Raw genomic sequence first — 22,771 nt, forward strand, 5'->3', positions numbered from 1 at the left:
GCAGCACATGGGGATGGATATACGGCTGGTGAGATGGATAAGATGGTTGTTGATGGAGAGATATCAGAGAGTAGTTTATTCAGAAGTACAGTCCAAAGAAGACCTGTGACTAGTGCCATATTGCAGGTTTTGTTCTAGGACTGCTGCTGTTTAATTTGTACTTGTCAAGATAGGAAAGGATCTGAGAATAACAGTTCAGTTATTTGCCAACGATGCAAAGTTGGGTAGAGTAATAGTTAATACAGATGATGTCAAAATTTTGCAGGATGATTTGGATAGATTGGCAGACTGGACAAAGGAGAATAGCTGTCAGCTTAATGTGATATATAATAGGTTATATAACAGTTTAATAGGTTATGCATTTCGGGGTGAAAAGATTACAAGCTGTACACCACATTGGTAGAACTGTACTCCAGGAAATTGATGAAGCCAGAGACTTGGGAATGTTAGTGGATAGAAAGTTAAAGTTTAGAGGACACATAGCAAAAGTGACTAAAGCATCTCATCATACTTTGACGAGCAGAGACAAGCAGGTTATTGTTTCTCTTTATTGAGCCTTGATAAGACCCCATCTTGACTACTGTGTGCAGATCTGGGAGCCAGGGTTTCTTGGTGATGAGTAGGTGGAGAGGATCCAGAGGCAAGTGACCAAGATGGCAGCAGGGCTATGGAATGAATCTTATGAGAGCAGGTTGAAGATTTGTGAGTTACAGGATGTAGTTGATAAGCAGAAATGGGGATCATATGACTGAGGGATTTTACAAGATTAATTCGGAGGAAAATTTTCAAAACTGGTCTGGTGGTGGGGAAAACTAATGGCCACCCATGGAAACTGAGTAAGTGCAAGATTGCTAGAACTAGGTTTTATGCTTGGAGAGTAGTGATGCAATAGGTTGCCAGTCTGTTGTGGGGCCATGACTGTGAATCAGTGTGCAAATGTTGGATAGTTCTTGACAGGATGCTTAGAGCTTCTCTCAATGAGTCTAAGAACTCCTTCGAATTGCCCTTAATAATAATATTATTATTAAGTATAATTTCTGGGAAATTCCCATGCTACTCCTCTAAAACACTATTAATATAATTAACGGCGATTTTAGCCTGTTTTTGTTTAGGAGTGTCCCTTATATTTAATACATTGGCTAACATAACTAAAAAGGGGTATATATATATAATTTAAGACATTACGGGCGAGTGTAGAAGGCAATTATGGCAGAATAAAAAATGTTGAAAAATCAAGGTATGTTACATAATTTTTCAACATTTTTTATTCTGCCATAATTGCCTTCTACACTCGCCCGTAATGTCCTAAATTATATATAATATATATAACCCTTTTGAGTTATGTTAGCCAATGTATTAAATATAAGGGACACTCCTAAACAAAAACAGGCTAAAATAGCCGTTAATTATATTAATATTATTATTATTATTATTGCTATAAGGCTGTTAGAATGCAGAAAGGGAAAATGAATGCGATGATTGTTTTGGCAGGTAGAAATGAACTGGCAAGAAACAAGTGTGATGTGGAACAAGAAATGAAAAAGTACGTGGAACAAGCAGATAAAAAAGGATTAAAGAATATGCTAGGTGTGAAATTTTGTTCATCATGAAATTTTATTGTTCTTTTAGACCCAGGAAGTCAAGAACTCATTGATCTCTCCCCACCCTGCTCCATTTTTTTTTTTTTTTTTTTTTTACTAGTCAATATAATAGCAAGTTTGTCATGTTTAGGAGTACCCCCTTTGTCAATCATGCATCACCTATTTATTATTTTCTTATATTTTAAATTCCATCTTTTATTCCTCAAGTTTATCATTCATGTTAATTCACAGTTTATTATTTTATATTGGTGTTTTAGTTCCTTTCTGATTTTAAAATACAGTTAGCTGTTCAGTTACATACCACTTCAGCACAATTCAAGTTGCCATCAGTATAAATAAAAAAAATATTTGTGGACAGAAGAATGAAGACTGGATGACTTTCTACCTTTAGTATATTCTCAAGGAAGGTATGTTTTACTCATCATCATCATGCATATAAAGGACAACAGGTCTCCAATACTTCTAGTCATCTTGCCCTTAAGAGAACTAATTTGTGTGTTTGACTTCATGTGTACCGTAACCAGAGGCTGAGAAAATACTCTGGTTGCCAAGTCGCTCTAGCTCTTTAGTGTTATCCAGGATGCACCATGAGGAGGTGAGCTAGATCACAAAAGATGTACAAATAAAAGAAAAAAAATTTATGTATGCTTTTCGAAAAGAATTTGTTCAAAACAATTAGCAAAAAAAAGTACTTAAAAAGATATTGTTTTCTGAGAAACCTGCACACATACAGCTACCAAAGTCAGATATAAAGGTTCTCTCTACTTTACAATCAGAGACATCACTAGACATATATGAGGGTAGTCTGAAAAGTTCTCGGCCTCTACCATAGATGGCAAAACTATCGGCAAGATTTTTTTTTCTAAGTTGGACCATCTTAATAAGAATCCATGTGAAACTGCAAGTCATTCTATCAAGTAGTTTGTTTTATACAGCTGTCTGAAGCAAAAGTGTTATCTGTATCCCTTGAAATGGATAAAATTGAGTATTGTGCAGTTCTAAAATTCTTTGTAAAAGAAGGTTTAACACCAAAAGAAATTCATTCGAAGATCATAAAAGTTTATGGCAATCTTCTCCTTCATTTTCGACAATTAAGAAATGGGATGCCGAGTTTAAACGTAGCCATACCAGCCTTGAAGATGATCCATGTGTAGGCCGTCCAAGAAGTATAACAACATCAGAAATCATTGATCAAGTGCCCGATATGGTATCGGATGACCGGTGAGTCAAGGTGCGTGAAATTGCTGAGACTATAGGCATTTCAAAAGAACATGTAGGATATATTTTGCATGAAGAATTGCAAATGAAAGAGCTTTGCACAAGATGGGTGCAATGCTTGCTCACAGTAGACAAAAAAAAAACTCACGTGAAAATCTCTGAACTGTGTTTGAAGCGTTTTAACAAGAATAAAACTGATTTTGTGCATAATTTACTATGGATGAGACTTGGATTCACCATTACACACCAGAATCTAAACAGCAGTCAAAATAGTGGACAGGATCTAATTGTTCAGCACCAAAGAAAAAGCGGTTCCATCTGCAGGAAAGGCCATGACATTGGTGTTTTGGGATGCTAAAGGAATTTTATTTATTAATTATCTTGAAACGGGTAAAAAAAATAACTGGTCTTTTAACTGATTAATTTTATTCTGATCTTTTAACCAGACCAGACGAAAAAATTCTTGAGAAAAGACCCAGTTTGCAGAAGAAAAAATCATCTTTCATCAGGACAATGCACCTGCCTGCGAGGGTGTTTTGGCAATGGGAAAATTAAGGGATCTGTAGTATGAATTGTATGCGCAATCACCCTATTCCCCAGATTTGGTTCCATCTGACTTGTATCTCTTCCCAAAACTAAAACTCTTCCTTGGTGGTCAGCGTTTTTCTTCGAATCAAGTGGTGATTGCAGCTGTAGAGGGGTATTTTGCAGACCTTACTGAGAACCCCCTAGAAGGCCAGGATAATTGCATTGGAGAATCGCTGGAATAAATGTATTAGTCTTAAGGGAAATTATGTTGAAAAATAAAAATAATTTTGAAATTAGAAATTGTTTTTTCATTGTTAGGCCAAGAACTTTTCAGACCAACCTTGTATATATATCATCATCATCAAATTCCTGCCATGTACCCTCAAGGGGTGTACAGGATATGACAGTACTACACGAAAAAATTACATCATTACTAACTTCCTATCTACAATTTTCCTCCAAATCAGTCTGTTACTTGTCAAGACTCCAACATTATCAGATCTTATATTTCTATCGTCTAAGGCACTTTGTACCGTATCAATCCACCTATATCTTAGTCTTCCTCTCGGTCGTTTTCCTGCCAACGTGGCAGAGAACACTTGTTTTGCTAATCTTTCCTCTCCCATTCTATTTAAGTGACCATACTACCTGAGATTAGCTCTGCTAACGCATTCCTGGATGCTGACAATGTCAAGTTCTTTCCTAATATCCTCGTTTTTAATATGATATTGCCATTGATGCCATCTGTTCACGCATATAATCTTTCTCAGGACTCTCTTATCTGCGGTCTCTAATCTTTGGTCAAGTGTTTTACTTCTGACCCAGCTCTCAGATCCATAAGTTAAAACTGGTTTGAACACTGTCTTGTTACAGCTAATTTAGTGTAGAGACTAATTTCTTTCTTATTCCATATGAATTTATTCAATTGACTTCCCACCATAGCAGCTTTGCTAATTCTGTTGTCTATTTCTATATTTAATTTACCATCTTCGGTAAAAATCGTGCCTAAGTAGCTGAAATGTTTTACTTGATCCACAGGTTCTCCATTCACAACACAGTTGACATTTTCAATGATTCTGCCTATTTTCATTGTCTTTGTCTTTTTATTGCTGACCTTCATACCATATCTATTACAACAACTATTCAATTTAGTCAGAGAATCTTGCAGACTTGTAGCGGATTTATTTAGAAGTATAACATCATCCGCATAAAGCAAAGAGCTGACATTAACATCTCCAATTTTGATATCAGGTTTAATACCACATTACTTCATAATGTGATCCATATAGATAATGAATAACAGAGGGGATAATGTACATCCTTGTCTCACACCAGAATTAACATTAAACCATCTTCCTGCACTTCCTTCAATTCTAACTGCAGACTTACAACTCAAATAAAGACTAAGTATTGCTTGATATAATGCCCCATTGACACCATATAACTGCAGCGTATTGAATAGCTTCTCTCTTGGCACCTTGTCATATGCCTTTTCCAAATCGACAAAACTTAAATACAGATCTTTGTTATAATCCCATGCTTTCTCAACTATTTGTCGTAAAGTGAAGATCTGATCCTGACAGCTTCTATTTGGCCTGAATCCAGCTTGTTCTTCACCAAGCTTTTCTTCCACAATTCTTCTCAACCGTTTCGCAAGTATACTTGCATAGATCTTGCTAGGAAAACTCAGTAGGGAAATACCTCAGTAATTCTCACATTCAGTTTTATTTCCCTTTTTAGATATGGGTACTATGAGAGCTCTACTCCAATCATCGGGAATTCGTCCCTCTGTCCAGGCTTTCTGAACTATGCAGTGCAGCCACTGTAAGACTTTTATACCACCACACTTCACCATTTCTGGTCAAATATCATCTACTCCTGCTGCCTTTCCACATTTCAAGCCTTTGATGGCTTTTTCTACTTCAAGTATGGATATGTATTCCTGACTGCATTTCTGATCAGTGTTTTTTATTACTGTGCTGTCATCACTGCTTGTTTCATTTAGCAGTTTTTCAAACTAATTACTGCATACTTCAAGGATATCTTTTTCTCCTGTTTTCATGTCACCTTTATCATCTCTAACTCCAGCACTCTTTCCTCCATTCCTAAGCTTTTCAACAACCTCCAGAATATTTTGCCACCTTCTTGATATTTATTTTCTATATTCTTGCCAAAGTCCTCCCACGACGTTTGTTTAGCTAGTTTTACACACTGTTTAGCTTTCTTACATTTGTCTCTGTATTCTGTAAGAGTAAAAGCTGACTTATTTGCCAGGAACTTTTGATATGCTTTCTTCTTTTCCTTCACTTCCTCTTAAACTTCCTGTGTCCAGCAGGGAGTTCTGATTTTTTTATCCTTACAGACAACCTCACCACATGTCTCTCCCACTGAATCAATCAGTTTTTTTCTTTAGGGCTTGCCACTGAATCTGCAATGTTTGGTTGCTGTTCTCAAAAACTTTCATTTTTTCATCAATAATGTTTGTGTATTTTAGTCTACAGTTCTCATCTGAGAGCTGTTCAACTTTCATTCGCTTTAAAACTTTCTTACATGTTATTCTTTTCAATATGAAATTCAATTTTATTATGCTCAAGACTAAATAGTGATCACTTCCAATTTGAAATCCTCTGTACACTCTGGTGTCCTGCACCATGGAGAAAACATCACTATCAACAATGTAGTCAATGAGACTTTTCTTATTCCTAGCCTCTTCTCTCCATGTGAATTTGTGCACATTTTTATGTTGGAACATGGTGTTAGTAATAACCAGTCCATGTCCTGAGCAGAAATCCAACAGATATTTGCCATTATTATTAGCTTTGCTCTTTTCTCCTAATTTTCCCAAAATATTTTTGTATGTGTGACAATCATTTCCTACTCTGCTATTTAGATCCCCAACAAGGACCAACTTTTCCTTTTTCATTGTTCTAACAGATAAGCTTAGGCGTTGCTGGTTATTCATGACTTATTTTTCACGGTATTAACAGCACCACAAACACTTTTATCAACAAGGATGTTTTATTAACGCTAATATTTCGCTGATTTTCAAATCAGCATCATCAGAGCACAACACACATGTAAACGCGACAGTGAGTGAGTGAAACAATATAATTGCAGAAAGACAAAAGATCTAAAGTCCTATTTTTGGCGCCCTCTAACAAAAAAAAAAAAAAAAAGCAGCAGTTATCCAGGAGTTTTTCTTAGGATAACCGTCTCCCAAATTTTTGGCAAATTAATGCAACAATATTTGTTAAGGTTGGGAGAATTCTTCAAAGCCATTGCTGACTCAAAAAATAGTCTTTCAGATCTATAACGACTCCTAAATAGCACATTTGTTTTCCTCCATCTAATCCTGTGTGAAGGAGTGTCCAAAGTGTGGTCTGCCAGTCCCGACTTGCCATAGTAATAGTAGTGGATGTATCTTTCATGTTCTTCCAGGCGGATGTTCACTGATCTTCCTGTTTGCCCATAATAGGCCAAGTCACAGTCACATGGAACTTTGTACACTCCTGGGTGTGCTAAAGGGTGAAGTTTATCCTTTGGTGAGCGGATCAGAGTTGCCAGCTTGACATGAGGCTTGAAGGTGGTGCGAAGGCCATGTTTCACCAATACTTTGGCTATCTTTTCCGATGTACCTCTGATATAGGGAATAGAAATGGTCATGCTGTATTCTTGTGTATTAGGGGGGGGGGGCAGAGTAATGGGCCTATGTAGTATTTTTTCTATTTTGTAGGGATTGTAGCCGTTGGCTAAGAACGTATGGTGCAGGTACTGGAGTTCAGTGGTCAGAGCTGTATCATTAGAACAAATGGCTCTGGCTCTGTGTGTTAGTGTTTTTAAAATGCCATACTGTTGGACTGGATGATGATGTGATTGTTTATGTAGGTATCTTCCTGTGTGTGTAGGCTTCCTGTAAATAGAAAAAGATAGTGATCCATCTGAAAGGCGGGTGACTAATGTGTCAAGAAATCGTAAACAGTTATTTGATTCTTTTTCTACTGTGAAGTGAATTTTGGGGTGTTGGCTGTTTAGGTAGGTGACAAAAGCATCCAAAGTGTCTTGTCCGTGGGGCCAGATGGCAAACACATCATCTACATAGCGCAACCACACTAGTGGCTTGTATGTAGCTGTGGTAAGTACTTTGTTTTTTTTGGTAAGTTTTGTGGTAAGTACTATTTTTTGAGTCAGCAATGGCTTTGAAGAATTCTCCCAATCTTAACAAATATGGCTGCATTAATTTGCCAAAAATTTGGGAGACGGTTATCCTAAGAAAAACTCCTGGATAACTGCTGCTTTTTTTTTTTTTTTCGTTAGAGGGCGCCAAAAATAGGACTTTAGATCTTTTGTCTTTCTACAATTATATTGTTTCACTCACTCACTGTCGCATTTACATGTGTGTTGTGCTCTGATGATGCTGATTTGAAAATCAGCGAAATATTAGCGTTAATAAAACATCCTTGTTGATAAAAGTGTTTGTGGTGTTGTTAATACCGTGAAAAATAAGTCATGAAGAACCTTTTTCATTGTGTCAGTTGCTTTTTCTAAAGCCTCAAAAAATTCCTCCACTTCTACCTTAGTAGAACCTTCTGTGGGACCATAGGCACAAATAAGTCTCGTTGTCCAGTTCCCCATTCTCATATTTGCCACACATTACTCTACTTGAGACTGACTGCCATTCAAGAAGATTAGCCTCGTATTTTGTGTTGAATACTATGGCTACTCCTTCTTTTCCTTTACCTTGTGTGTGTGTATATATATATATATATATATATATGTATATATATAAAGTGAAAAACAATAAAAAATAGTAATTAATGCATAATAAAAAAAATTGTGATATTCTGTGTGAAACAGCACACAAAAATTGTATTTAAAATTTTTTTTTTTTTTTTTTTTTTTTTACCTGGGCATTTATCAACAGCTTCTCTGATTTTTTCAATCCAATGATTTTTTTCTTTTGTAGTAAGACAGAAGAGTTCATACATTTCAGGCTCAACTGGACTTGAAGATATTAAATAAATTCCATGGTTGTTCTGCCCTGCCTTTTCTCGAACTAGCAATTTTTGCAAAGATAGTATTCCACACTGTAAGTATTGCAAAGAAAGAAGAATGATGTTACTGGTATGAAAACAGACTCAGTAATATAAAATGGTGTACAAGATTACAACATAAGAAAACAGATTATATAAGCAATAATTTTGCTGCACCAGAATTAGAATGCTAAATTACCCACAAAAGTTTGACAGCAATATTTCGTAATTAGTGTAGTTATTTAATTTTTTATTATTATTCCAAACGTTTGAAATCTTTAGATCTGAGGAGGTCTATGAAACTAACTACAAATGATTAATATATACTACCTGAGGAAAAAAAAAAAATTGTACCATTAAAAAAAAAAAAATATATATATATATGTATATTATATATTGAGAAGTATTTATGCACGGCTAGTCTCATCTTTCCAGAAGACTTAAAAGCATATCAACCTGGTAAACGTAACATTGAGCTCACTGTTACCTCTTCACTAGATGAAGAAATGCAGGTGTGTGAGGCAAAGGTATTAGAGCTGTTGCACAAATTGAATAAGAATTCAGCAATAGGGATTGATGGAATATCAGCACATGTGCTAAAAGCACATGTGCTGATATTCTGATGAGCTGGCCATTCCTCTGATCAGGATGTTTAATGTGAGTCTCAAAACAGGACAGAATCCACAGGAATGGAAAGAATGTATAGTAATTCCATTGCACAAGGGTGGTGCAAAGACCGATATATCCAACTATCAACCACCAATTAGTATATCAGGAGTGGTAGTGAAGATTTTGGAAACATTACTGTTTTAATAAGGAAATACTGTGAGCAGACATATAAATTCAAAAATATAATAACAGAAAAACTCACATTAAATATTATTTAATAGTATAATTTTCCCCTGTGTATCGCAGCCATCTTCAGTACATTTATGAAGCTAATTGAACAATAACTGACAATTCCAAAGGGCGCCACCTAAGTAACTAATGTAAGATAACTAAAAAGGTCAATTAATTTTCTAACTAAAAAAAAACAAAAACACACACACATATATATATATATACATAAAAAGTTAGGAAAGATTAACTGATTTATAAAGTACTATCTCCCATAAAGGGGATAGACGTAAACCATCAGATCTATTTAAGTTAGGAGAATGAAGTCAAGTTTCACATGTTTCTTTATAAAGCCATTCAATGAGGAACTGACTTTTGTGAAGGACTCTTGGCTTATTCCAATGAACTCTATGTCTAGTGATGATGGCATGCTCTGCAAGTCCAGACTGTTCAGGTTCAAGGTATTCAATATAATACTGGTGTTCTTCTAGCCGAATACAGGCAGATCTTCCTGTTTGTCCGAAATAATATAATCCACAAGAGCAAGGAATCTGGCAGACACCTGGATGACTAAGATGTGGAAGCTTGTCCTTTAAAGAAGTGAGAAAGGTGGAGATTTTTCTGAAAGGTTGAAAGGCAACAAAAATATTCAGTGGTTTTAAAACTTTTGCTATAGGTTCACTAATGCCTTGCAAGTAAGAGATAGGAATACGAGTTATATCTTCTGTATTTGAAGAGGAAGACACATTAAACTACTCAAAGCTCTATTGATGAAGGAATTCTTATATCCATTAGATAAAAAGGAGAAAATAATATATTGCAGTTCTTTTTGTAACAGATCATCTGAAGAACAAAAGAGTTGGCCCGATGAACCAGTGTTTTAATAGTTCCTGCCTTTTGACTGGAATGGTGATGAGATTCAGTGGATATAATGGCCTGCATGAGTCTTCTTTCTATAGACTGAGAAATGTAGGTTACCAACTAGTTGGTGAAGAATTAAAAGATCTAAAAAGGCTAACTGCTTATTTGATTCTACTTCTAGGGTGAACTGGATCCTTGGATGAAGTGTTCACCCTAGAAGTAGAATCAAATAAGCAGTTAGCCTTTTTAGATCTTTTAATTCTTCGCCAATCAGATGGTAACCTACATTTCTCAGTTTTATGGAAAGAAATTCTCATAGACAGACTTGAGCATTGGTTGTACATGCTTAGTAAATAACTTAAAGAAATTACAATGTTCAATAGAATATACATTAAATTAAACTTTAATATATTTCCAATATTTCGGCAATGTCACGTTGCCATCTTAAAAGGAACTTACAATAAAGACTCGTGCACGCAGGCACTAAACACAGTAAATGTGAACGAAGCAAGGAAGCTATGGTTTTCCTAAAAGTCCTGATTGTACCCCCTTGCGGGCTATGTAGATATTCTTGGCCATTGGTCTGAAGGGCTTCTGATGTAAGCCTCCCAAATTTGGGGCAGTCTCATGCAAACAAATTTCTTGAGGCTTGGCATGTTTCTTAGGGCTAACTCAACAAATTTGGTTGCATGAGACTGCCTCAAATTTGGGAGCAAGGCATTAGTGAACCTATAGCAAAAGTTTTAAAACCACTGAATATTTTTGTTGCCTTTCGACCTTTCAGAAAAATCTCCACCTTTCTCACTTCTCGAAAGGACAAGCTTCCACATCTTAGTCATCCAGATGTCTACCAGATTCCTTGCTCTTGTGGATTATCTTATTTCGGACAAACAGGAAGATCTGCCTGTATTCAGCTAGAAGAACACCAGTCTTATATTGAATACCATGAACCTGAACAGTCTGGACGTGCAGAACATGCCATCATCACTAGACATAGAGTTCATTGGAATAAGACAAGAGTCCTTCACAAAAGTCGGTTCCTCATTGAACAGCTTTATAAAGAAACATGTGAAACTTTATTTCATTCTCCTAACTTAAATAGATCTGATGGTTTACGTCTATCCCCTTTGTGGGAAATAATACTCTATAAATCAGCTAATCTTTCCTAACTTTTTATTGTGTGTATATGTGTGTGTATGTATATATATATATATATATATATATATATATATATATATATATGTTTGTTTTTTTTTTAGTTAGGAAATTTATTGACCTTTTTAGTTATCTTACATTAGCTATTTAGGTGTCGCCCTTTGGAATTGTCAGTTATTGTTCAATTAGCTTTATAAATGTACTGAAGATGCCTGCGATACACAGGGGATAATAATACTATTAAATAATATTTAACGTGAGTTTTTCCGTTAATATATTTTTGAATTCATGGAAAAATTGGTTAGGGACGGTATTTAAAAATAGGTTGACAGTGAATCTCTACTTTGCAATGAACAACATGGGTTTACTAAGGGAAGGTTATGTTTTAGCAACTTGTTCACGTTCTATAATAATGTTACTATTGAACTAGACAAGGGAAATGGATAATCATGATACTATTGGATTTTGTTAAGGCTTTTGACAGAATACAGCATGGAAGCCTGTTGCATAAATTGGAGAAAATGGGTTTGGGTTATACAATATTAGCATGGATAAGAGGATGGCTGACTGACAGATATCAAAAAGTGGTATATGGGAGATCTGAGTCTGCAAGGTTTAAGGTAACAAGTGGTGTACCACAAGGATCATTGTTTGGTCCACTGTTATTCAATCTGTACATTAATTATATTGGGAAGGATTTTACAAGCAACATACAGTTATTTGCTGATGATGCAAATATAGGTAGGGTAATCAGGAATCCTCTGATATGCGGTCTTGCAGAATGATTTGAATAGGCTGGAATTGTGGGCATGGGAAAATGGGTGTCAGTTCAATGTCAGTAAATATAAAGTCATTCGCTTTGGCATGATTGGATATCCAATGTCATATTATATTGATGGAATTAGGCTAGAACAGCATTTTCCAAACTTTTCTTACGATGGAACACTTCACAAATCCCAAAATTTTCACGGAACACCATGGTTATTTTGTAATGTATTAATTAATAATTAATTGTTAATTTAGTATTTTAATTAATGACCAATTAATAAATGGTCATTAATTAATAATTAATTATCTAATCAATTAAACATAAATATCATTAAATTAATTTGTGCCGATTTTCATTGACATCCCATTCTGATCACAAAAATTTATAATATTATAAGTACTTACGAGTGAATGCAGACTTTTTCTCCTGTGTGTTGGTAGTTTTTCCCTTCTTTTGTAAATTCTGGAGATCACTTTGCAGGCTGGTGGTGGTATCTGTTGCATCACAAACACCTTCAATATGAGATTTCTTAATCATCATCATGCATATCAAGGATTTAGGCCTAGCATGGCCTGTTCCGGCTTTAGAAGTCATTGTTGAATCGTTTAAGAGGACGTCCTAGTTTTCTTTTTCCTAATGGCTTGTACTTAAAGGCTTGTTTTGGTAATCTTTCTGTTTTCATTCTTTGAACGTGTTCCATCCATTTATGTTTATATTTTTTAATTTTTTTTATTACTGGTTCTTGGTTTATTTCTTTCATAATTTCTTTGTTTCTTTTGTGATCAAATAGAGTATACTTTGCAGTTTTTCTCATAAACTTCATTTCTGCTGTTATTAATCTTTGTTTATCTTTTTGTTTTATTGTCCAGATTTCGCTTCCATACATTAAGACGTAGGGCTAATGTATTGTATACTTTTAGTCTGGTTTGTTTTTGAACCAGGTTAGGTTTAAATATAGAGTTAATTACACCTGTTATTTTTAAATATTTAAAAATACATATTTTTTAAAATTATTTTTAAAAATAGATTTCTTAATATCAAAATTAAACAAAGTCCCTTGTCTCTTATTCATATTAAAATTTAAATCTGCAGGCCTATTACTTTTAAAAAAATCACGGCACTACGGTTTTGAAACTTTCACCCTACAATACGAACTTGCAAAGAAAGTATTCAGTATTATTAGTTGAGAACTGGATATAGACTACCTTGATCTTCAATTTTAGTGAAAAAATTTTCTTTATACTTCCTTGCTGATTGGTCACTAACATTTGCAACACAGATGTTATTTCTTTCAGCTTTGAGAAGAGAGGATACGCTACCCATTGTTGTAATCTGCTTGTAGGCAATTTTTATGACCAGTCATAAAAAGGGGTATTCTTTTTCCCATTGTTGAAAGATTTCAACGTGTGAAAATTAAAGATAATTCATGAATATTTCCATGTTCAAAAATATGCTGCTTGGTCACTGATATTTGCTACACAGACATCATTTTCTTCAGTTTTGAGAACAGAGGATATGCTGCCCATTGTTATAATCTGCTTGCAGGCAATTTTTATGACCAGTCAGAAACAGCGGTATTCCCTTTCCCAAATGTTGAAAAGTTTCGATGTGTGAAAAAAAATTAATGATAATTCATGAATACTACCATGTTTAAAAACACACGGCTTGGTCACTGACATTTGTTACGCAGATGTTATTAGGCATCTGGGTCTGAGCTTTTCGACATATTCACAAATATTATTCTCCTCAGAATATTTCCACTATAAAATATTTATTCATGAAAAATGCTTAGAAAACTAAAATGACAAATTCCAGGAGAAGTCCGGAACACTTATTCACCTTCTGCGGAACACAGTTTGGGAAACCCTAGGCTAGAAGACACTAATGCGGCTAGGGATCTTGGAGTGTTAATAGATAGGAAGTTGAAGTTCAAGGATCATGTGACAAAGATTGCAAATACAATTCAAAAGATAATTGCAATGCTGAAATGAACGTTCACATGTAAAGATAAGGATGTTATTTTGCCTCTTTACAAGGCCTTGATAAGACCTCACTTGCACTATTGTGCACAGGTCTGGTCTCCTGGTTTACGTTGTGATTCTGATATACTGGAGAGAGTACAAAGGATAGAGTTAAAAATGATATCAGGATTGTGGAATACCGATTATGAAGACAGTTTGAGAATTTGTAGACTGCAGACACTAGCAAACAGAAAAAAGGGGGTGTGATATGATTGAGACTTACAAACTTCTGAAAAGGACATACAGGATTTCAATTGATGGAATTTTTCAGTTTATGGAGGGTGAGGAGAGGATGAGAGGGCATCCTTGGAAGCTGAGAATGAAGGTCGCCAAGAAGGGTATGAGGGCTAGATTTTTCTCTGAGGGTGGTGCATGATTGGAATGAATTGCCTTTGGATGTTGTGAGTGCAAACAGTGTGAATGAATTCAAGAATAAGTATGATAGCTTGTGTGTGTAGTTTGTGGCCTCCCTCGATAAGTCTCTGACTCCTACTCCTGGTGGTCTCTCTTAATGATGATAATAATAATAATAAAAATAATAATATTTGGAAGTATTTATGCACAGCTAGTTTCATCTTTCCAGAAGACTTCATAGGGTGCATAAACAACACAGAAGGAAAAAAAACAACAACAGAGAAATACATTAAACATTGCAAGAATATAATGGTCACTGCAAATATATATATATATATATATATATTATTTTTAGCATACTTCTCTCCATGTGATGTTGTATTGTTCTCAGCTTTTTGTTTAGGGCTTCTGTTAAAGTCCATGTTTTTCCCCTGTATATTAGGACAGGAAGTATGCACTGGTCGAAAGCTTTCCTTTTTAGACTCATAGGGATGTCACTTCTGAATTTGTATATATATATATATATATATATATTTCAAAAAATAGATTTAATGACTCCAAGACCGAGATAACATATAAAGATTTTAATGATAAATATCTCGGTCTTGGAGTCATTAAATCTATTTTTTGAAATGTATAACAACCGAGTAAAAACTAATCGCCACATATATATATATATATATATATATGTAGAAAGTATTTTACCTTGGGTATAATAAATGTTAAAAATACCAAGCAATTTTAAACCTGGTTTTACTCTATTTCCCAAGTAGACAAACAAGTTGAGTTCGCGCCTGCAAGTGATGCAAGTCTAGCTGATCCTACAGGTAGTGCAAGACCAAGGCAACTCATGGTAAAGGTGGCATAAGCTCTGATCACTAATCTTAATATTTACCCTTAATGCCAAAACACATCTCCAAGAAGGGGATGTATGATGTTTTGTATTAAAGGCAAGGGGGCCACTACCCAGACCAGTTTCGACCTTTATTGAGGTCTCATCAGTGGGAGCCAGGCTAGAAATACCAAGATTTTAGTAATACAGAACTTATAAGTATTTTACCAGAACAAGTTACAAGGTGTTTTAACCTTATTAAATAAAAATCTCAGGAGGAGATATAAATGTAGAAAGTATTTTACCTTGGGTATAATAAATGTTAAAAATACCAAGCAATTTTAAACCTGGTTTTACTCCATTTCCCAAGTAGACAAACAAGTCAAGTTTGCGCCTGCAAGTGATGCAAGTCTAGCTGATCCTACAGGTAGTGCAAGACCAAGGCAACTCGTGGTAAAGGTGGCGCAAGACCACGAGTTGCCTTGGTCTTGCACTACCTGTAGGATCAGCTAGACTTGCATCACTTGCAGGCGCAAACTTGACTTGTTTGTCTACTTGGGAAATGGAGTAAAACCAGGTTTAAAATTGCTTGGTATTTTTAACATATAATATATACTGGCCTGCGAATTAGAAATTTTGCAGAAATAAAGAGTTTTCTGTATCAGTATATGTGATACCAATACCAATCCCTTTCAATTCCCTGTGCATAGTTTGGTGAGATGTGAGATATGGGTTGCGAACAGCCTTCATTAAATGCCATGGTCAATTGTTGTACACAGGAAGTTCTATTTATCTGTACAAGCATTCTCAGATGATAGTGATCTCATTCCTGACAGACTGTTATTATTATTATTATCCCGGGCAACTCCAAGGAGTTGACGGACTCATCGAGGGAGGCTCTAACATCATGTCAAGAACAACTATTCGACATTCACACAGTATCTATCATACCTTGCCTTGAACTCATTCACGGTCATAGCACCCACAACAGACTCTGGCAGCTTATTCCACTCATTCACCACTCTCCAAGTAAAAAACCTAGCTCTAACACCCTTGTTAACCACATTCTTACCCAGCTTCCATGCATGGCCCCTAGTCCTCCCACCACCAGTCCTATTTTCAAAAATATCTTCTGGATTAATCTTATAGAAACCTTTCAGTAATTTGAATGTCTCAATCATATCACCCCTTTTCCACATATCGACCAATTTTTGCAATCCACGAATCTTCAACCTATTCTCATAAGGTTCATTCCACAGACCTGCTATCATCTTGGTCACTCGTCTCTGGATCCTCTCCACTTCCTCCCCATCACTGTCTTAGGACTACAGTTACGTCTCTTAGACAAGTAATGTGGGTTATTTTTTCAAAGAGGCATAACTGTAGTCCTAAGACAGTCTGTCAGGAATGAGATTGCTGCCATCTGAGAATGCTTGAATGCTTGTACAGACAAACAGAACTTCCTGTGTGCAACAATTGATCAAGAATTAAACACCCAGAATATCTCATCTTTTGAGAAACCAGTCAGCTCTGCTGTTTTCAAATTTTTGGCTCCAGGCATACAGGCACCCACAATAAGCCCTTTATCAAACTCTGAAAGATCCTTTGTTTTTCCCATTGTGATCAACACTACTGATGATTACTGACCAGCAGCATTCTGAAATAGTTGCCTAGAACACATGGTGATGCAAGTAACCAAGTATATTGCATATACGCTCTGTAAGTGATGCTTACATACATCTGTTTCTAATTCGGTGTTTCTAATTCTAATTCCTGGTATGTATTATACATACCAGGCATCGAATAATAAAAAAAATCGCTGTCATTTGAAGTAATTCTGGATCTAATTGAGAATTTGAGTGGTGGTGGTAATCTTGCATTCATCATAGTTGAACATAGCAACAGAGTAACAATTTGATAGGTTGTAGCTGAGATTTACATTAAGATGAACAGGATTGAGAATTATTTCTGTTGATTCCAATAATTTTATGTCAAGCTCATCACAGTATCTATACATGATTTTCATTCTCTCTAAATTCATTTAATGTGTGGTGGATTATCGAGATAAGCAGAATTAAGAACATGACTGGAGAGAGCTGAGGTCCTCGATCTTCCATATGCAATGTCTGTAACCAAACTCGATTCCTTGCTTTATCCAGTAAAAAACCATAACATGATGGACTAAAATACCCATGTCTGTAGCACCTTTGGCATAATTACAATGTTTCATGGACAGAGAAAAAAAATTCATAGAACCTTGTATAGAGGAGCATATTAGAGATATTGTGTATTGAAAATGCAGGGCATTAGCTCTATCCAGTCGTGTTCTTAATTCGGCTGATCTCGATGACCAATCCACCACACATTCAATTAATTCAGAGAAAATTGAAATCATATATAAATGCTATGATGAGCTTGAGAGAAAAATATTAGAATCAACAGAAATTATTCTCAATCCTGTTCACTTTAATATAAATCTTGGCTACAACCTATCAAACTGATTCCCCTTTGTCATTCAACTATGGTGAATGCAAGACCACCACCATGCTCAATTAGATCTAAAATTCCTTCAAATAACAGCAATCTGTGTTTAATATAATGACATTTATGTTCTTGTGATGTTCCATGCATTTCTCTGATTCTTATTTTCCCCTTCTATGTTTATGCATCTAATGAAGTCTTCTAGGAAGACAAAAATAGTCATGTAATTTAAAGAATGATGAGTATATTATACTTTGTTCTTCTTGTTATTTATAATCATAATAAAAACTTCCAAATGTTTGATAGCTGAGAGAAAGTCTTTATTAAATATGTAATTTTTTTTTATAATGGCATCCCCCCCCCAAAAAAAAAGTTTCTTAAGTCTATATTACTTAGTATCACAGAAGGAAAAGAAGTCAAGAGCAAAGCTTTTAACTGTATATGTGAAAGACTTCAGATTAAATTAATTTTTTTTTTAAGAAATACACATGAAAGGAATTCGCATGAAAGTGAGGAGTACAAATTTTTTATATGATAATTAGAGGTGCATTTTTTTTGCTCTCCTTTATTTTCTGACAATTTGTGTCTTGATATTTTTTCTGATGATTGTTCATCTGTAAGTCAAAGTATGTCCAACTAGCAAATCAGTATTGAGAGTAATGAAAAATTCAAATGGTAGGTCCTAGTAACATTCCACAATGCAAAACCATCATGCAGCAGTGCACTGAGACAAAAAAAAAGTTGAATGCGACATAAAAGAGTCGTGAGTCAATCCACTAAATGTATGCTGTCTATATATAACTACAGTGATCAAACACATTAATCAGAACACTATAAATGATGTATCAAATGACAAGCAACTATTTGCAAAAATTTGAACCACAAATGGTTAATATCTAGCACCTAGCTGTTAACAAATATTTTAAAAGTTACAGGAGGAATTACTAGCATCATTTCTGAAGGAAGGAAGGAAGCAGTCATCATAAAAATACTGAATAAGAAGATGCATCAGAAACATCTATGTGAAAGAGTGGATCAGCAAGAAATGAGTAGTCATTAATCATCTCTGGGGAGCTTGTAAGGGCACAACTCTAAATATGAGAGCAGTGAATTTGTAAATTGTACAGGATTGACAATGGTTGTTCTAAAGTAAAGTAATGAAAAAGCAAAACCTAATTTTATGGATTATGAGAAGGCAAGCAATACAAATGGTATGTTTATGTCAAGAAAGATAGAGGGGTATTGCAAAAAGAAAGCTCCCATTTGGTTTTGAGATTTGGTTACTACTACTACTAAAGGCTAGATAGAGAAAAGAATTATTTTTGCAAGAAAGAAGAGAAGACTGATTTTGGCTAGCACTGAAGTTAACAAAATTTGCAAGGTGTGGTTAAGTTAAGCTGAAGTTAAGCAAGATGTGGAAAACTCACGAGGATCATGATGAATGTGAATAGCTCCCAGTAAGCAAGAACAGCAATTTGAATGATGACCTACTGCAGCATAATAAAACAAGCAAAACGATGTCTGTTACCAATGCTTACTGGATCAGAGATGAACCAGACGAGCAGCAAACAGAAGCTCCTGAAACACACACACACACAAAAAAAACCTGCAACAAACTCAGATTTCCAGACTGGCCTAAAAAATGAGGCAGAGATAACAAATAATGAAAAAGAAATTATACTTCAACAGAGTGAAGTAACCAAAAGTGAACTCCTTTACACAGCAAATCTTCTTATCAACAAACAAATTTCTTTTTTTTTTTTTCTAAAAAAAAAAAAAAGAAAAAAGTGCAGAAGCCTCATTACAAATTATCAGTTCTTGAATTCATGATGAAAATCTTGTAAATCATTTCACAGCTGCAAGACTGCATTCCAAACTGAAGTGCTAAAAGAATAGAACAGAATTTGACAGAGCCAAGAGAATATACTACCTGAGACATGGGTTGGAAAAACAATACCAAGATTAAAGCTATGAAACCAAATTTTGGGCACATCCTGTACAAAAAAACAATCTAACATTGTGCCTTTAAATGCAAGAAGTATTTCTCCTCTATAAAACAAGCTATTTCTGAACAGATCAGACACTACTAGGGTTTCTGAGTCTTGGAAATCTTAGTGGTGTCTGAGGCTCGAGAGGTTTATTTTCTTTTTTTTTTTTTTTGAAGTCCTGGGAATCCCCAGGACTATACAATTTCACTTGTGAAAATTATTTTTTAATTATATTCATTATTTATTATATTCTTATAAAGGGTGTAAATAAATGCTAAATAATTGGTACGATCAAGGCAGAATAAATATTCAACTGAGCTTTCACATCCAAATTTCAAGGACATCCTAGCTCCATCTGTTGTTATAGTCAGAATGTGTTTTTCAAAATTATCCGAAATTCTTACATTCATGAGTCTACAGTATTTTGAATATCAGTTGATAAACATTTTTTTCCAGGTATACAAACTAACTTTAAGTTAAAAATTGTTGCATTTATAAGAGAAAAAAAAAAAGGGGGGGGGGGGGGGGTGGAAGGGGTGGTGAAGCGCAATACATAGCCTCTCCCACTCAAATGTCAACCTCACGTTCCCGTGGTCCATCCTGTTCTAAAAGTACAAACGAGCTGGCGGCCGAGTATGGGCGGTATAACCTTAACACCCTAACAGAGTAAATGCTGTTAGATCTGCCTGTCCAGAGGCGTTAAGAAGCAGCCCTACCACTGGACTTACCCAGCGACAGGTTAGTAACCTGCCCTGGGGAAATTCAAAATACTTTCAAGTTTCATGCAAAGAAAAGCCGGACGGACTGTCAGGGAAAAGACCACAACCCAGGAAACAGTAAACGAAATTGGAAAAAGGAACACATAATGAAGATTGCAACATGGAATGCGAGAAGCATTGCACACAAAGAAGAACTTGATAAACAACTAAACCAAGCTAACATAAAGATATGTATAGTAACAGAAACAAAGAAAAAACAAAAAGGTACAAAAGAAACAAACAACTATATACAAATCTACAGTGGGGTAAAAAAAGAAGAAAGAGCAAAAGCAGGTATAATGATTATGGTACACAAATCCCTAAAGAACAATATTGTATATTACAACTATTTGAATGAAAGACTAATAGAAATTAGACTCAAGACATTAAGAGGCCACATAACAATAACTGGTGCATATGCACCAGAAGAGGGAAAAGAAGAAGACAGTAATATATTTTATAAAGAATTACAGAATGCCATAGATAAAACAAACAAAACTGACTATTTACTGCTAGCAGGAGATTTAAATGCCAGAATAGGAAATAAAAAATACAAAACAAACATAGGTAAAGTTGGCGAAGATACATGTAATCAAAATGGTCGCAGATTGCTTGATTTTGTCATTTATAATAATATGAGAATAATGAATTCAATGTTTAAACACAAGGAAATACATAAATATACTTGGTCAGCCAGAGGATACAAATCAGTAATTGACTACGTTATCACAAATTTTAAATTAGCGGAGTTAATTTTAGACGTAAGAGCATATCGAGGCTTTGAATTAAACTCTGATCATTATATGGTATCAGCAAAAATTCGTTTTAAACCAAAGTGGCTAAAAACACATAGAATTGAAAATTCTTACTAGCCAAGCTACAAAATTTCTTCATTACAGGATTCTCAAGTTAGACTACAATATCAAAAATGCACAAACTTAAAAACAGAAACCACACATGAATCAAGTGACATAGAAGATGAATGGGAAAATTTGAAACAAATTTGAAACAAATTCTCACAAAAGCAGCAACAGAAACCTTAGGAATAAAGCACAAATGGATTAGAAAAAGAGGACTACGAGACTGGAACAAAGAAATAGAAAATATAATAAAAACCAAAAAGGACAGTTACCAGAAATGGCTAAATTCCAAAACAATAGAGGCAGAAATAGAGTATAAAAGAAATAGTGCAATTGCAAAACGAGAAGTAAGGAAAAAACATAGAGAAAGATGGAACAATTTCATAACAGAACTAGAAAAGGATTTATTTAAGCCACAACCCAAAACCTATAAAGTAATAAAATACATGAATAAAGAAATAAAAGAAAAGATAAAAATACAAACAATAGATTTAGAAAAATGGGTGACCTATTTCCAAAATCTCTGGACAGATGAGAACAATGAATTAAAATTTTATAAGACAAAGAATGACCTAATAGAAAATATCACAATGTTAGAACTGAAAAATATAATAAAGAAGATGAAAAATAGGAAAACACCAGGAGAAGACAATATAAATATAGAACTATACAAAAATGCAGGTGAAAAATTTAATGAAAGACTTTTGAAATTTTTTAATATGGTTTGGATGTCCGGAAAAACCCCTAACTCTTGGAAAAAAGCACTGGTCATCCCAATCTATAAAAAAGGAAATAAAGACAATTGCAATAATTATAGGGGAATTAGCCTGCTGAATACAGGATATAAAATATATGCAGGAATATTAAAAGAGAAGCTAAGCAGCATTGTAGAAAAATTACTAGTAGAACAAAATGGCTTCCGAAAGGGCCGATCCTGCATAGATCCAATTTTTACTTTAAAATTATTAATAGGAAAGAGAAGAGAATTTCAAAAAGAAACACATGCAGCGTTTATTGATTATGAAAAAGCGTTTGACAAAATTAGTCAACAAAAATTGTTTAAAATATTAACCAATTTAAACATACCAAACCAACTTTTACAATCTATTCAAGAAATATATACAGGAAATAAAATAGCAGTTAAATTAGAACACACCTCAGAATGGAAAGATATATCAAGAGGAGTACGACAAGGATGTACCCTCTCACCTCTGCTTTTCAATATATATATATAAATGAAATATTAACAATCTGGAAACAGCGTAACCCATTTTGACCCTGCAAATGAAGATAGATACACTACTATTTGCAGATGATCAAATAGTATTAGCTACATCAGAAGATGACTTACAAAGATCATTAAAATCATTAAATGATATCTCAAAGCAATATAATATGACAATATCCAAAGAAAAAACAAAAATAATGGCATTCAAAGGAGAAAACCCAATAAGAAGTAAAATAGTGATAGATAATAA

The sequence above is a fragment of the Typopeltis vanoorti genome, chromosome 12 (assembly GCF_054136105.1).
Source record: "Typopeltis vanoorti isolate ZY-2024b chromosome 12, IOZ_Tvanoo_1.0, whole genome shotgun sequence".
NCBI lineage: Eukaryota > Metazoa > Arthropoda > Arachnida > Uropygi > Thelyphonidae > Typopeltis > Typopeltis vanoorti.